A 17,617-nucleotide genomic window follows, 5' to 3' on the forward strand; every position below is an offset into this window, starting at 1 on the left:
TTGGTGCAGGCCAAAATAGGCTATTGTATGAGTTGTATTTTCTCAACTAAAACCTCTGTTTTCAGGTTTAATTGTAGTGTTGGCATTGTGATAAATAAGTGGGTTCTGGGTTGCACTTGGGACTCTCATCTCTAAAAGATTCTCGCCATGGCTCCTGTAGGTCTTTGGAAATGCTGACTTTCAGTGGAACATAGGGAAAAAGAGAGAGAAAATTAAGAATTTCTGGCCTGAAAGCAGTGTTTCACTTACACACACGTTCATACACACGTGCATATGTACACACACAGAGAACCATTCATTTACAAACTTACTTAACATTACAAGTAAAACTGAAAAATGTAGTCTGTGTGTTAGCCAGATTTCCATCACTATGAGAACATACCTGAGAAAAATCAGCTTAAAAAGAGTAAGATTTATTTTGACTGATGGTTTCAGATCAGTCCATGGCTGGTTGTTTTGTGTTGTGTGGAGCCTGTGGTTAGGTAAAGCATCATGGTGGAGTGTGGGGTGAAGCAGTGCCATTCAATTTGTGCTGTTCAAGAAGTAGAGAGAAAGAAAAGAAGGATCTGGGTCCTGATAAAACCTTTAAGAGCATACGTATGATGATCTTCTTCTTCCAACTTTACCCAGCTTCCTCATTTCCAACCATGACCCAGTAGACTTCCAGTCAAATGGGGATCAAGCTTTTAACACATGACTTTTAAGGGTCACTTAAGGTCCAAACCATAACACTCCGTATGTTATAAGAAACAGAAATGAGGGCTGGGGATATAGCTCAGCAGCTCAGTGCCTGCCTGGCAAGTACAAGATTGTGAATTTGATTCCAAGTACACTGCCCCTCATCCCCACCCCAAAATAACCAGGAATGAAAGTTGCTGCTGCAGGGCTTTTTAATATTTAGGCATCAGATCTGACTGCCTTTAGAAGTCTTCTTTGACTTTATGCTTCCAATCTGCTTCTATACCCTTTCTGGTGTTCTTAAACTGGCATGTTTTCCAAGAGAGGCAACAGAGCACAGAAGATATTCTAGAACTGCACTCACACAAATTTGTATCCAAACTCCACCATTCACTGTTTGATTTGAGTAAGTCAGATTTGAAAGGCCTAATTGCCTTTTCTATAAACCTTGCCTATCAATAGTGTTTATTTCAGAAGATTAAATGAGATGATGAATGTACAGCAATTTGCATCCTGCCTTTACATACATATAAATGTTAGGTATTAACACATTTTCATTTGACTCATCATGCCACACATCAATATACAAAATGAATACCTATATATTGGCCATTTTAGTGGTGTTTGGCATTTGCTGGAATCAGCTCACTAAAAGTACCTCTGTGCCTTTAGTCCCATCCTCAGCAGCCTTACATTGTTTAGGTTAAAATTTACCACTGTGTGAGTACTTACAACATTAGAACAGGCAAACACTACACCATTTGGCTTCTTACTACTTCTATCCTGCACACCACTTCTGCTGCTTATATTTTTTAGTTGATTGGGTGGCAGTACTTTGGTGCAGGCAAAGCTCAAAACAGTACCTGCTGCGTAGTAGGTGCCCAGTGAGCACATTCTGAGAGTCTGAAAGTGTTGGAAGACCACAAAGTGGAGAATTAGAGGGAGAACCGGGGAAAGCAGTCAGCGGAAACATGTTGCTTCCTTTCTCAAAGTTCTCACCAACAGAAAGTGGAAGAATCACCAGAACGCTTTCCCCCTGGTGAGAGAATGTTTCGACAGCTGGCAAGGGAACCAAAAGTAGAGGCAGTGGGTGGGGTGTTTGAGTCCCTGGGGTTTGCCGGAAGTGTTCAGTGGTGTGAAAGTGATGTTTCTTAAGAAAAACGAGCTGCTGGTCATCCGAGAAAGATGATATCAACAATGCAGTGAGGAAGAGACTGCTGGGCCTCATGTCTCGTTGTGTTTCCCTCGCTGTCATTTTGTGGAAAGCTGAACTGTCTCATTTTATCTTCAGTAATCATTTTCTATGTTTGCAGCTGGTGACATGATTATCTTGGGTAAATGTTAATTTATTTGTGACACAAAAATATACATTTATTGTTCTTTTATTATTTTCACTATTCATGAAAAATATAGTGTTTGGGGCAGGAGGAGAACATGAGCAGTCCCTTCGCTCACTTCTCTGCTTTTGGCAAGTGTCACCGGCTCATCCTTTCTTTCTCCCAGCAGCTGGTTCCTGTACAGTAAACAGTATTGGCACTTGCATCAGATCTCTCACACAGAAAGGGAATCTAATTGATTATCAGAGCTAAACAGAGTGCTTCTTCTGTACCAGCTCATCTGTGTGAGGCTTTTCCTTTCTTATTAAACTTAACTCATGTATGCTGTGATTAAGGACAGTAAGTAGAGGTTACATTTCATCCCTCATTTATCAACTTAAATAGAATATTTTATAAAAACTAGATCCACCACAACACTGAGTGACTTTGAAATGTGAATTTCAAAGATTCAACACCTCACCTTTTCTATGTTATAAATTCTGCAGTATCGATTCACTCTCATACGAAATGGTTCTCCTAATAGTACTCATCTGATTGTGTTAGAATTTCTTTTTGACCTATCCCCATTCCAGATAGCACTTTTCTGAGAGCAGGGAGCTTGCTTTATATTGCCATATTCACTTTCCTCATCGCTGGGACAAAATACCAGATTCTTACAAGAAGCAGAAGGAAAAAGAAACAGAGGAAAAGTCCTCTCACCGTAGGGTAGGGAGGATCCAGGGAGGGAGTTATACATTTCCACTGTGCCCGTAGGGACCTACCTCTTCTACTCGGCCCACTTCCTAATAGCTATGATCATAGCTATATTCAGCTATGATGCAGTCAAAGCTGTATTTGACACTTAATACTCTATTTGAGGCTGTATGTGTGATTTAAGTCACAACTTTTGTCTCTCATTTAATTTTTTTGTAGCATAGAATGTGATGTCTGGCATACAAAATAGGCAATATAAATATTTCTTTAATGTGTAATATTTCATCAGAGAAGAAGAAACACACTGAGCTCTATAGTACTTCGGTATGTATTATAGTGCAGGCAGTTAAGAGTTTCTAGATGTTGAAGAAAATTTAGTAAGAGGCAAAGGATTTAAAAAAAACTGAGGGAAAAACAAGGTATAAGAAAAATTTAGAAGTCTCTTAAGTCCTTAAATTCTTTTTCAGAGACTCAGTTGTTGAGTGAGGTCTTTGGGGTCCCATAGCTGCGAACTGGTAGCGCTGAGACTTGGACTCCAGCTTCCTGATCTCCAGTGTTTTCTGTGTCATTGCTGCTCTCCAGACCACCGAGTGTCTTTAGGCGGATTGTCTCAGGCAGGCTATGGTGATAAACAAGAACTGATAGGTCCTTTTGGGGGATGAATGTTCTTTTTTTAAGGACCCATTAGGCAAAGTAATAGCTGCTAATTACAATTTTTGAGATTACAAGGTATGTTCAGGAAAAGGAAGCATTATCAAAAGGAGATGAGTTTACACTAATTCCTTCCGTGTTTATTCTATCACTTTAGCTTTTGAATTTGTCCTCAAAAGCAAAAAATAAAATAAAATTCAAGAAAGCATTATTATTTAGAAAATTTAATCCAACCTGAAGCTGTGAAAATGTCAATCTTGTTGATATTGAAGATGAAAATATCCATTTACTATGAGATTAAAATAGTGGCTACTTGCATTTCTCCAAAATAGACTTTAAAAATATTATGACAGAATAGCACACAGTCAAGGGACAGAGTGGGCTGGGAGAAAGAGAGAGGGAGAAGGAAGTGTTTTAATCAGAACCACTTAGCAAAGTTAAGCTGAGAATAAGAAACTCTAACAGGAGAATTACCTACCACATGCTACCTGCTGTGTTTAGCATCTCCTAATGAATGGAGACTACACTGTGCACTTTTCAACTTACTGAGTAGTGTCTGCTGACAACAGGATTGCTTAGCTCGTTTTGTTAAGCATAATAATTTCCAAAGAGATGGACTCCACTTAACATTTATTGTTTAATCAGCAACAAAAATGATAGTTCTGGAATGCATAATTATTTGGGGGACTCTTTCATAACTGAAATGAAAGAAAGGGAAAATTCACAGTGTTTTTGGTGATATTTTTATCCTCCTCTCCAAAGTACAGCTACTAGATGTGTGGCAACATGTGACTGACAAGGTCGATGGGAAACAGTAGTGGGACAAAGGGTCGTGAACAGGGCTTTGCCCCTAAGATGCAGATCCTTGATCCTTTGACCATCTCTAGGTATCAAATTGTTTCATTCCCACCAGTATACATGAATAAGAGTATATTTATTTTGCATTCTTCCACTGAACGTAGCACAGCTCAGTCCATAGCAAGTGTGCAGTCAACACTTGTTAAGTTAATAAACAATTCCTCTTATTGTGCCACGAGAGTACTGTCCTTGACATTAATCATACTTCAGTGGTGAGATGTGGGATTTATTAATGCCATTTTACAACTATGAAAATTGAGCTTCAGAGAGACTCAATGATTGGTTGAAAAAGACATGAAAAATTATTAACAAAAGAAGCACAAAAAATCAAAATACTTAACTATTTTATTTTATTGGTAAGAAAAATTCACCTAAATAGAACTTGCCATTTTCACTTTTTTATATTAGCAAAAGTAGAAAATAATAATGAATATTGGCAAAAGAATGAGAAAATAGGAGCTCTTGTATATAGTTAGTGTGAGTATAATTTAAATATAACCTGTCTGGAGGTCAGCTTCTCAGTATATATCAAGATACTTGAAAATGTGCAAAACTGTTTGATGCAGCAATTCTGCATCAAAGACAGTAACTTTAAGAAAGTAATCACACTAAATATTTATAATTGTGTTTATTAAACTACTGTTTATGCCAAATAAAAATAATAGTAAACTAGAAACCAGCCAATGAATGATTAATCTATGCATATATTAGTGTATATACACCCATATTTTAAAATTAAATTGATATATATCTAATATACTATATTTGGAAATTAAATTGGATTAATTTGTTGATATAGAAAGCTTCCATGAACTACTCTTAAAGGAAAGAAGCAGCTTACAAAATGATACAAACAGATTTTGTTGTTTTAAAACCCTTATGTCTGTGTGCTTGTGGACAGATGTAAGCCTTCACATTCATGTGTATGTAAAGGTACATGAAGTTGTATGTGATTTTAAGTCCTGGATGTAATAAGTTAAGTTGGTTTTGCTTTTTTCTTTTTAATATGTTATATGTGTGGGCATTTAAAAATGTAACATCCTATTCTTTTCCTTTAATGATTTTGGTCCCTTCATTTATTTTAAATATTCTTCATTTTAGGATTTCCTGCAGGTATCTGGTAGAAATCACTTCACTGTTGATAAGTTGGTTTTATTCATGTGTGTGTGTGTGTGTGCGTGTGTGTGTGTGTGTGTGCGCGTGTGTGTGTGTGTGTGTGTGTGTGTGTGTGTGTGTGTGTGTGTGTTTGATAGCTATGAGGTCCTCCTACCTGCCTTATCTGAGGGACTTCTAGGTAGCTTTCTAGAAATTCTTTCACCAAGGGAGTTTTCCAATCCAACTCCATGGCATCAGCAGCTAGGAACAAGGTTTTATATTAATTTCTTGTTCTGAGGCTCCCTGGCTCCGAAGGTGGTGTATATTCCATTATCAAAGCAGCAGGAGGGCAGACTGTCCTGCAGATTTTCAAGGTGTCTTAAATTTCCATTTAGGGTATAAGAAGCAACATATAAAACTTCATGGGTCTTCCTGAGCTAGTAACCTATTCTTTTTGTTTGTTTTCTAGTCCACATTTTCATAATCCCCTCCCTTCCCTTTTCCTTTTTTTGCTTTTCAAAGAGCTTGGCTTTATACTTAAAATAATGTCTTAAGTGTATCAAGCTTTACTATGTACTCTGCACTAAGAGTTTTCAATTATACCCTACAAATGTAAATGTTATATAAATGTGAAGGAAAACAATAAATTGTTCCATTTTGTGAAAACATAAAGATTTGTTCAACATCAGAAACTGGGAAGGCAAGACTAGAATATAAGGCTTTTGTCTCCAGATCCTGTTCTTTTTCACTGTCCTGACCTTTATCTCTTTGAAAAATGAGTACAGTAAAGTAGGGAAACATTGAGCACCATATTAGGAGGCAGAGGGCTGAGATTCTTTGCAGTAAATTTATCACTTGTGCGATGTTGAGCAACTTTTATTACTTCTCAGATCCTTAGTTTCAGTTACTGGCAAAGTGGGAGTAATATCCACTCTGAGGACTGCCAGTCTGGAGGTTAGGATGTCTACAAACAAAAGGGTAAAATTTTTATAAAATGTTTAGAAAAAAGCAAAGTTTGCTGTCCTGTAAAAGGATGCCTCACGTAGACGTAGATGATGCAATGGATGTGTTGATCCTAGATACTTTATTTACAGACAGCCCTTCATTTTCCTTGTCATCATTCATATTAAGATTTCCAGTCCCCATATGGTCCTTTCCCTCTCCTGTCTTTACAGTGTTCTTTGATATTTTTAACCCTTATTTTTCTTCTATTGGTTATTCAGATATTTATTAAAACTCCTATCTGGGGGATACAGAACATTCATAGATCATGAGGGGAACAGCTGAGTTTAAACACTGACAGCAGAGTTGAAGGTCAGGTAGGGGAATCCAAGAAAGGATCTCGTTTCCAACTCCCACCTTAAGTAATGTGTGTGCTGCATGCTAGTTCCATAGAGCCCCACTCCAGCTATGAGAGCCAATGAATCAGGGAAAAAATGGCCTCGCTGAACAGAGACTTGATTTTTTCTTCAGGAAGTAGACTTCCTAAATGCAGTTTACCTAGCCTGAATGTGGGGATTGAGGTCCAGCTGGCAGAAGGTGGTTTCAAGCAGGCAGGATTCTGGTCAATCCTCTGGTTATGCTTTGTCCTTTAGCAATGAGAACAGATGGTCTAAAGGAATCCTGAATGGACAACTCTGTTGTTTCTCTTCAGAAGAATTATCTGACCATCATGGACCAGATTGAATTTTGTAGGACTTTGTAAAAAATCTTTCTTTTATGAAATGCTATTAATGTGTGTAATGTGTACCCTTGGAGTGATCTTGGCACAATATCAAGCTGCCTATCAAGTGCAGAACTCTGTTTGTTGTGACCTTTCAAATGGCTTGAGATGTCTCTAGCTTTTAGCTCTGAGTTTATCAAAGTAACAGGATTCTAAAAATTTGCCCTTCTGAGAAATCTGCTCAAGGAAAATAAATCAAGGTTTGGTAGAAAGAGTGGGGGTGGTTTAAAGGGGGCGACTTATCCTAGAATAGGTTAAAAAGCAAAGCACTCAAAGTAGAAATATTAAAAATAGAGAAGCCTCCAGGACCATATGGTCAAAATTACGAACAAGCTTGGGGACAAAATTAAATAAACCCTCAGGGAAATATTTTGTCACCATTTTAGAAGCCTGGATGGGCCCTCAGAACTGCTGAAAAGCTTCCTGTGCACCCTCTCTTTCATTTAAGTCACAGTAGTGATAGTTAGCATCTGACCTACTTTCCAAGAAACTTTGTTGTCATTGTTAGGAGCAAAACGGGGAAAAGCATGATGTCAAAGCTTTGCATTTGCTGTAGCCAATGAGATTTATCTGACACGCGACTATTGCTAGTAGAAATAGAACAACAGTCCTAACTGTCAACACCAAATGAAAGATGACAAGCAACGTTTATTCTAAGTGCACTGCATCTGTTACTCCGTCTAACGGCTACAAAACCCAGGTATACTGGCGTTTTTCTATTACAGAAGCACTAAAGAAGTTAGTATTCCTGTAGTTAGTTCTTTCCTGATATTCCATAGCTCCTGGAAAGTACAGCCAAGATCTGAACCTAGATCACATCCTACTTCATTGAATATGCTGCTAACCATGCGCTGTACCGACTCATTTCCCTGTCTGACGTTTGGAATCATTTTCTCTCTCAAGCTGTTTTATTTTTTTCCTTACTCTCAGGTGATCCAGGTAGACTTGGCCTCTGTGTTAATAAGCAAGTCTATAATTATTTGTTTTAGTGTTTATCTCTTTCTATCTGAATTCAACTGCCACAAGAACAGAAAGTTTGTTGGAATCATCACATTTCCAGCACCAGCAAAGTGTGTGTCTAGAACTCGGCTTGGAAAACATTCACTGACAGGATAAATGAACCATAACAAATGCCTTTCTTTTACCTGTAAGTTCCAAGATCCAATCGCTTCTGCATTCTCTTCTGTTTCTGAAGGCATTTTCCAAGAGAGATGTGGACTTCTTTAGAGAACTGTGGTTTCTGTATGATTTTCCTCTTGTAACCAAAACTAACTTCAGTAGGACAGTTTCGGTCTGGGACCCAGAAAAGCAATATTATCATGTTTTGAAGTCTCTTTATACAATTTAAGAAGCAATGTTACAATCAATAAAATTTTATAAGGCTCCCTCTCTGTCCAGCCTCACCAACCTCTGCCTAACAGAGGGTAAGGGTTTAGTTCTCTCCTCTCTCATCCCTTCTCCCTGACACCCTAAATCCTCCTACAACTGGCCTTTCAGCCTTGGGACCACTGGTGTTTAGCACCATGGAATCTGTCGTCACTCCCACCTGGTGTGGAAAGTTTTTTTGCTGCATGTGATTTATTCCTTATTAAGTACTAAGACAGAAAGGTGGGCTTAACAGCTTTCTAGAGGGAGGACTGGGCATGACATGGAAGGTCTCCCAGAAGGCCATGAAGCTGACGAAAGAGACAAAACGACTTGATCTACACCCAGGATTTGGTTTACTCCTCCTCCTTGCTGGCCTGGGCTTGTCTCAGCAACGACCTTTTGAACGACTTTCCCCAAAGTGTAAAGCCATTGCTGTTGATGACTTCATTCTGCCATTTCAAATGGGCTCTGGATTAGTGTGCATCAAAATACTAGAGACAGTCTCATACGTGCTTTCCTCTGCCCTTAACTTTATGTGTCTGGATGGTAGGTACTATACTTTAATTGCTTTTTGTATTCATTGTGGCCCAAATGGGTTCCAGAGTTTATTCTAGGACTAACATTCTGAGACTCACTTGCTTAAGCAGTACCAGACATTTTGACAGTCACTGGGGTAGAGGGAGGGAAGTAGGGAAAACTGGAAAATATGTTTTGACCTGCAAACTATTGACAAATTAGTCTTTTCTGCTGGTTATTAATATGCTGGATGAATATTCATATCTGTATATTCAGCTTACATCTGTTTCCAAATTTTATGTTCAGTTTGCTGGTTAGCAAATCCCAGGACAGTCTGGGGGTAGATTTTCATGGACATTTATGATAGAACTGATTTATTTTTCTTTATGGGTTTTTCTTCAGTGTGAAAAGCCCAATTTTGATACATCAGTTAACAAGCAAAACATTTTCATTTGTTAGTAGATTAATTTAAAGTCTTGCTATTTTACTGTTTTCCAGAGATCTGTAGTTACTGTCCTTATGAGCAGTAACAGCTTCCCACTTTGACTAAGAAGAGGAATTGCTCACCGAACACAGAGTGAGGCTCAAAGACACGGAGGAAATGCAGAAGTGGGGTGGAGCTCATCGTGACAGGTGACAAAGCTAAATTTTCAACTTGGTTGCCTTTAGTGGACTTCAGCCGGTCCAGTGCTTCCGTCCTCCCTTTGAACAGTCAGCCCTGCCACCAGCATGGTAAAGGAGGTGGACCGATGCTCACACTGGATGTTATAATAGACTGCCCCATTGCTTTTCAAAGTAGTCACACTGTTTTATATTCCCCTCGCCAGTTTATGAGTTTCTCCATATCCTTGCCAGCATGTAGCTTTGTTGCTATTTTTTTAATTTTAGCCATTTGTAAGTATGTATCAATGTTACACTTGGTTGTAATTTGCATTTCCCTGAAGGTAATTGTTTGAATGTCCATTCATGTGCTTATTTGCCATCTGTGTATTTCTTGTTGTTTAAAAGTCCAACTATTTTCCAGTTTACTTTTTGTTGTTTTGGTTTATTTGAAACTTTTTTTTTGTACCAGGAATTGAACTTATGACCTCACGCTTGCCAGGCAGGTTGTTTATGCGATTAGTTAAATCCCCAGCCCCTCAGTTGACTTTTTGAATACTTTCATTTATAAATATTCAAATTCTTGTCTAATTTTTATATTGGACTTTTACTATTTTATGCTTATTGTTAATTTATAGGCATTCCCATGAATTATGCATGTAAGCCTCATTTCAGGTACATGTACTGCTAATATCTTCTCTCATCTGTGCATTAGTCTTTTAGTCTCTTAATTGTGTCATGATAAATTTAAAATCATAATTATTAAAAGTGTATAATGTATTCCATGAATGTCTTTAGAACAGTGATCTTTACAGTGAAGATATTTTTATCTCACTTGGATGATATACATACCCATATTAAAATAATCACAATCACAATCATTTTTAATGGTATCTTATTTTTATTCATGGACCAATACAGAGTAGTTATTGATATATATATATAGTTATTGATATATATATATTATATATATATATTATTGGTATATATATATTATATATATATATATAATAATATAGCCTAAGGCATGACGGGCTGGGGAATAGCTCAGCAGTATAAGTGCCTGGTTGTAAGTTAATCCCCGGTACCGATAAAAAAAAATTTTTAAGGCACATATAAAGCTCAACCCTAACTCTAAAAATTAGTAAAAACCCTAAAACACTAAAGCAATGTAATTTTAATTAAGAGCACTATTTTAACAAGATAGTTGACTTTTTATTTTTAACTTTTATTTAAAGAAAGACTAAATAAAACAGAAAATAGGTAGAAATAATACATATGTTCAGAGAAAAAATAAACAGTAAGAAATCACGAGTTGATGTTTACATATTGTCGTTTAACAAATAGTTGTTCAAGATACAAAAATGAAATACATAGAGTGGGAATTCAAACAGTGAGACTGCAAACAGTTCTGTTCAACTATCCAACAAAAACTTAGAAATATGGTTATCAATCCTATACACTTAAATATACATGCAATTATCCATATCTTCAATTATGTTGAGATATTATGTTGAGACCCAAGCAGGCTAATATCGTTCTCAACAAAGAATAATATTATTTCTGGGTTTCATATTATAACACCCCAGGATTTTAACTAGGTATTTTAGTGTCTCTTTTGCTTCAAAGTATCTGTTCATTTCATCATGTATTGTAAGATCAGTTTTCATAAACTGTTTATAGGTTCTACACACGCATGAGTCTTAACATGTAATTCTAACCAGTCTACATTAGAGGGAGAAACAAAACAAAGCAAGAGAAAACAAAACATATTCCTATAAACACATGAAACGAAAAAAACATATAAGACTGTTGTAAAAAGAGTTCTACCATAGTCCCTGTGTTGTCTCTTGCTATCTTCAATAGAATTTGCTATTCCTCAGACATAGTATAATTGAATATATTAGTGCATAACAGTATTAACAAAAACACAACCTTGTATAGTATAGAACTTCAAAAACAGGCAGTAATCAATCCAGAATGTGTATCATAGGGTCTTGTCATGTTCAGTGTAGTTGCCTATACTCTCAGACTTGAGACTATCAGTCATATCAGTTTTGAATAAAATCTTCTCTGCCTCATTTCTGTTATGCTCTTTTTTTGCCATCAGTTGTCTACTTATCTTCTTCATTCTGTTTTCTGCTCCATTCATTGAGGCCTCTCTGCCACTGTTCCTGGAATCCTAGTACTTTTCTCTCTCTCTAGAATGTCCTGCAGTATTCTCTGTAGAGTTGGATTGGTGGTTGCGAATTTCCCAAGTTCCTCTTTGTCTTGGAAGCATCTTGTTTCTCCATTAATTTCTAGAGACAGTTTAGCAGAGTATACCAATCTGGGATGGAGGTTATTTTCTTTCAAGGCTTGTAATATTTTGCTCCAGGCTCTTCTTGACTTGATCGTTTGTGTCGGGAAATCTGCTGTTACTATGATGGGCCTTCCTTTATAGGTGATCTGTTTCTTGTCTCTAACAGCTTTTAATATTCTGTTCTTATATTTAATTTCTGGGCTCTTGATTACTATATGCCTGGGTGTAGCTCTGTTTTGGTTGTAGGTGGCTGGAGTTCTGTATGCCTCATACATCAGAATATCATTTCCTTTTCCTTTGTTTGGGAAGTTTTCCTTAACTATTTCTGTGAATAGCCTTTGAAGTTCCTTTGTTTGTACCCCAGCTTCTTCATTCACATTCTTTATTCTCAAATTATAGATCCTCTTGTCATCTTGTAGCCTTTGTATTGCTACTGCTTGTCTCCTTGTTATTTTTAAAAAGTTTTTCCTTTCACATTCCCACATTGCAAAGCTGTCCTCCAGTTTGGATAATCTATCCTTAGCTTCTTTCAAGCAGATTTGCCATCTTTCCAGAGTTTTTAATCCTGGTAATTTCTTTGAATCTACCTCGTATAATCTATGTTTTCTTTATATTCTTTATCAAAATGGTTCTCTCCTTTGTTTGAGTTCCTCCCTTCTTCCATCTGTGTCTGCTTGAGGGGTGCTTAGTATCTCTTTTATTAATCTTCTTATATCTTGCTTTACTTGGCTAAATATTTCACTTTTAAACTCGTCTATGAGGTCCTGAAGATATCTCTTTATGTTCACTGGTGCCTTGTCTGATACTGCATGTTTGCTGTTCCCATTCTCCTTTGTATTAACCTGTCCTGGGTAAGTGTTCTCCAAGGTTGGGACCAAGGCACATTTGTTGTTACTTCCTCTTCCCATTTTTTTTTTTTTTTTTGCTTCTTCCAGGGGGTCCCAGTTTCTTTCTTTTTGGTTACAATTCTTCTGAAGTGCGCTGGTTAGATGACCCTTCCCACTACTGTGGGCTAGTGAGTTGCAGACAGGGACAGTGTAAGCTGGTCCCTCCCTTCTGGATCAGTAAAACTGCTGTGGCTTGTCCTGTATTACTCTGCACTGCCTCCCCTCCAGGTCAGTCAAGCTTCTGGGTTAGTGTGTGCCACAGCTCTAGGGACTTGATTTCAGATAACCTATTGGATCTCAGCCAGGTCACGTTACTCAGGCCTAGCTCACTCCACCAATCTTGTTTGGAAGGGAACAACTGACTGAAGTCACTGCTGCCCCTGCCAACTCAGCTCTCTATTTGGCTGGCCAACCCCAACTTCAGTGTGATTGTGCCTCCAGTGAGTCAAAGCGGTGGGACCTCGGACAGCTCAGCAAGTGGCTGCCGGATCTCGGCAAGCTGCAGCACAACCTTGGATGGTCAGCAAGTCACCCCCTGTGGTGAAAACACTGAACCTTTAGCTGTTCCAATAATAGCACCAGGGCTGTATGTTTGGTTAGTTCTTCTCACCTTAATTTCTTCTTGGGATGAGAGAATTCATCTCCCTCTGTTAGGGGCTCCCTACTCTGTATTATTTTGAATTCTAAATTTGACTATCTCAAGGAGCCTTTGTAGCCAGTTGTTATCTACCCACCATCCTTGCTCCTCTGCATCAAGATAGGTGACTTTTAAAGCTGTAAGTTAAACATGGAATTAAAGTTTAGAGAAGAACGATATTACACCAGTGATGTTATGGTGTATTTAGTGTGTTTTTCTATTTTGACTTCAATCGTTGTGAAAAGTGTGTCTCTTTAAATAACTGTCTTTCAGAATAGAATTCAAATGCTCAAACTTCATTTTAATAATTGTCTTTGAGTATATTTGTGTTTGTGCCCATTAATTTTACAAAACACTGCTTTCAAAGGACACAAAGTGCATTATTTTATCACATTCATTCCTTCATTACTCTTTTGTAAGTGTCCTCCCGTTCCCTTGGGGAAGCTTAATTTTAGTGAAGTCTAATTTATAAACATTTTTCTATGAGTTTCACTTGTTTTGATCTTGTTAAAACAATCTCTGACTATTTCAAGGTCACAAAAATGTTTTTCTATATTTTTCTTACAGTTCTTATTTTTACTTTTCTATTCTTTTGAAAACTATGTGTTAATTTTGGTACCATTTCTTCTTGCAGTAACTGGAAGAATACCAGAGAAGTTATTTGGGCCAGAGATTTTTCTCTATGGATAGATTTTTTTAAAAATTCAAATTTCTTAAAAAATAAGATTTTCCATTTCTTTTCTGTTAGTTTTAGTAGCTTTTAAGTTTTGAAAAACATCTATGATACTTAAATTGTGCCAAGTTTCTGTTATAAATTTGTAGTTAGTATTTTCTTATTTGTGTTAATGTCTGAAAGATGTGGACTTGTATCCTTTTTCATTTGTTTCTGGTAATTTTTGGTTTTTATTTCTTTTTGAAGTTTATTACTGCTGCTAACCTTAAGAGGAATTATTGGAGTCTGTTGTGGTTTTCTTCTGTCGTACCATTTTCTAGTTCATTAATTTTTTATTCATTATTTTCAATCTTGTACTTTTTATTTTATTTCATTTTCCATTTTGGGTTAGAAATGAAATCTAAGTGATCATCTACTTTTATTTTACAGTATTAACATATAAAGTTAATAATTCCCATAAAAATCTTTCTCCAATTATGTCTCATAAGTATATTTGATATGTTATATGCTTATCACCATCATTCAGTTGAAAATGTTTTCTATTTTTTATTTTTCCTTAATCATGATTTATTCACATATTTATTTTTTTGTCGTACTGGGGATCAAACTCACAACCTTGCACTTGCTAGGCAGGTGCTTATGCTGCTGAGCTAAATCCCTAGCCCATTGATCATGGTTTATATTTAAGTACATTGTTCATTTTCCATGTAATTACAAGTTTTCTGACTATATTTTTATTATTGCATCTAGCTTATTTCCAAGAAGTCAGAAAATATATTCTGAATTTCTGTCTTTTTGAAGGTATTAAGGGTTTTTAATGGAAAAATATCACTTTATATACAACTAAAACAGTTAACATCTTATATAAAAATAGTTTGTGAAACCTGGAGAAATACAAAAGGTATATAACAAGAAACACAAGGAATGATAAACCTGGAGTTCAGGATGATGATGACCGTTTGTGGCAGAAGAGAGGATATGTAAGAAATGAATTGGGAGCTACATAACTAGGAATTTACCACCATAATATTCCTAGCTCCATTTTAAATTGTGAACTCATGGGTGCTTACTACATATTTAGTATAAACAACCCATATGTTTGTAAAAACAAGTTTCTATTAAGGACATTTTCAAACATAGAGTTAAGGGTTGAAAATAATGTTACTCTTTTCTTCTCCCCACAGCTTTTCAAAGACGTGCTATGCAAACATAATGATTCTTATTCCTACACAGTTTGTAGATATTCTCTACATTAGACTACAGAAGTTGGACATTCCTAATTCAAAAATCTGAAATCTGAAATTCTCCAAAAGAAATGTAAAACTTTTTGAGTACTAACATGATTCCACAAATGGAAACTTCATATCTGACCTCATATAATGGGTCACAGTCTATAGGCAGGCACATTTCAAAATATTGTATGAAATTACCCTTAGGATATATGTATAAAACATATATGAAATGTAGATTAATTTTGTATTTAGATTTTAGTTCCATCTCTAGTGTATCTCATTATGTAAATATTTCAAAATCCTTAAATCCTCCTAAGGCCTCAATCTGTAAGGCACATTCAATCCGTATTAGATAGACTATAGCTTCCATTGCTTGCTTGTTTGTTTTTAAAAATAGTATATTTTGGAACTTTTCAAAGAGAACATTTATGATATAATAACTGACTGTATAATAAATTATGGTTTGTTTAGTCATTTCTCAATTTTTTCATTTTTATGAATAGTAAATATTCTTTCATATGTCTATTGTGGGTCTCTATCTATCTATCTATCTATCTATCTATCTATCTATCTATCTATATGTCTGGGATATATACATTGTTGTGAAATTTAAATATTTTGAATTTTATTTGTATATTTTCAGTTCATGTAATTTGCAATCATCTTGATATATGATTACGTGCTTTAATGAATTGTCTGGATTACCAGTAATGCACAATAAACACCATTTCCTTTCATCATTGCTAAAACTTGATGCTCAGTGTTTTTTTGTTGTTATTTTTACTTTTTTCTTAAGTGTCTCTGAAGTCCAGGTAAACCAAACATTTTTCCAGTGCTTGTTATTTTCTGCAAGGATATGTGTATTTCTACCTTATTTCAGAGCATCAATTTGTCTTTTAAGTATTGATTTCTAGCTGGGGATAGAGCTCAGTGGCACAGCATTTGGTGGCAAGAGCGAGGCCATGATTTCAATTTGTATGAAAAAGAAATAAAGAAATATGGGTTTCTAGTGGTCTATAAATAGAGGAATGCAATATATTTTATATATTTCATGTACATCTTTGTAAATTTTATGTATTACAAATATTTTCTTCTGTCTTTATAGTTTATGATGCTCTGTGCCAATCAAATGTTATTTAAATATAACACAGGTATATTTACCATTTTATATTTTGCTCTTTTAATGTGTTTATGTTAATTTCATATCTATATCCTATGAATAAATTTTTATGAATGTCCTTGTAAAAAGTTTTATGTTGTCTTTATTTACATATATCTTTTAAATCTACTAGTTAATTCTTTCAGGTTTTCTATATAGACAATCGTGTTATTTGTGAACAAGACAGTTTTGTTCTTTCTTGATCTAGACATACTTTATTTCTTTTTTTGGTCGTATTTGCATTTGTCAGTACTTCCATGATGTTGAAAAAGAGTAACGATAGTGGAAATACTTGCTTATTCTTGGTCATAGGTAGAAGTCTTCCTGTTTCTTGTCATTAGCTATGATGTTAGCTGTAGATCTGTAGATACTATTTTATTAAGTTGAGAAAATTTTCATAGTTCCTAGGGACTTGGATTTTATCTTGAATCCTATTGAATTTTATCAGGTTCTTCTTCTGCATCTATTCATATGATCACATGATTTTTCTTCTTGAGCCTGTGAATAAGATGGATTATATTCATTGATATTTGAACATTGAACCAAAGTTGCAAATCTGGAATAAAGCTTACTTGGTGGTAGTGCATAGCTGTCTCTATACATTGTTGGATTTGATTTGCTAATATTTTGTTGAAAAGTTTTACAAGTATGGTCATGAGAAATATTGGTTTATAGTTTTATTTTCTTGTCTGGATTTAAGATTAGGGTAATGTCAACTTCCCAGAATGCATGTGGAAGTATTTGCTTCACTTCCTTCCATCACGTCTGTTTTTCTGTATTGAATGCACTTTCCCTTTGTTTGTTTGTTTTTTTAACCATATTTTATTTCTTTCTCAAAAGCACCTGAGTCCTTTCTCCCCCTCTACTGTGTTTGGCTTTATCTCTTGAGAGCCATCTTTTCAGAAGCCTTCCCACTGTGTAAGGATTAATCTCTGCTACTCTCCTTTGTCTTTGAAACTGTTCCTGCAGGTAACTTTAGTGCAAAAGTCTTCATAGATTATCACTGTGGAGAAAACATTAGGCAATGAAAATTACTATAGGTGGGTTGAGTCTGCGATGGGTCTTAGAATAATAATCTCCACATGTATTTCTTGTCTTTCTTTTGAGATCTTAAGTTAGGAAACAAGACAGACTAGGTGGTGATCTGGTAATAAATAACCTGCAAATGTTTCTGGCTTATCACAACAGAGTTTCTATCTTCCTGATGC

General features: G+C 35.9%; 1 long non-coding RNA gene across 1 annotated transcript in view; it reads left to right on the forward strand.

Moving 5' to 3' along the window:
• The window catches only part of LOC134477516 (uncharacterized), a 55,884-nt gene that overhangs the window by 20,577 nt on the left and 17,690 nt on the right, over positions 1–17,617 (forward strand). Inside the window, exon 2 of the long non-coding RNA XR_010049540.1 lies at positions 9,418–9,552. This is a non-coding gene — a long non-coding RNA (uncharacterized LOC134477516). The remainder of the gene's footprint in view (positions 1–9,417; positions 9,553–17,617) is intronic.

The sequence above is a fragment of the Cavia porcellus genome, unplaced genomic scaffold (assembly GCF_034190915.1).
Source record: "Cavia porcellus strain 051 isolate PalLab524CR breed Dunkin Hartley unplaced genomic scaffold, mCavPor4.1 scaffold_9, whole genome shotgun sequence".
In the NCBI taxonomy this organism is placed as follows: Eukaryota; Metazoa; Chordata; class Mammalia; order Rodentia; family Caviidae; genus Cavia; species Cavia porcellus.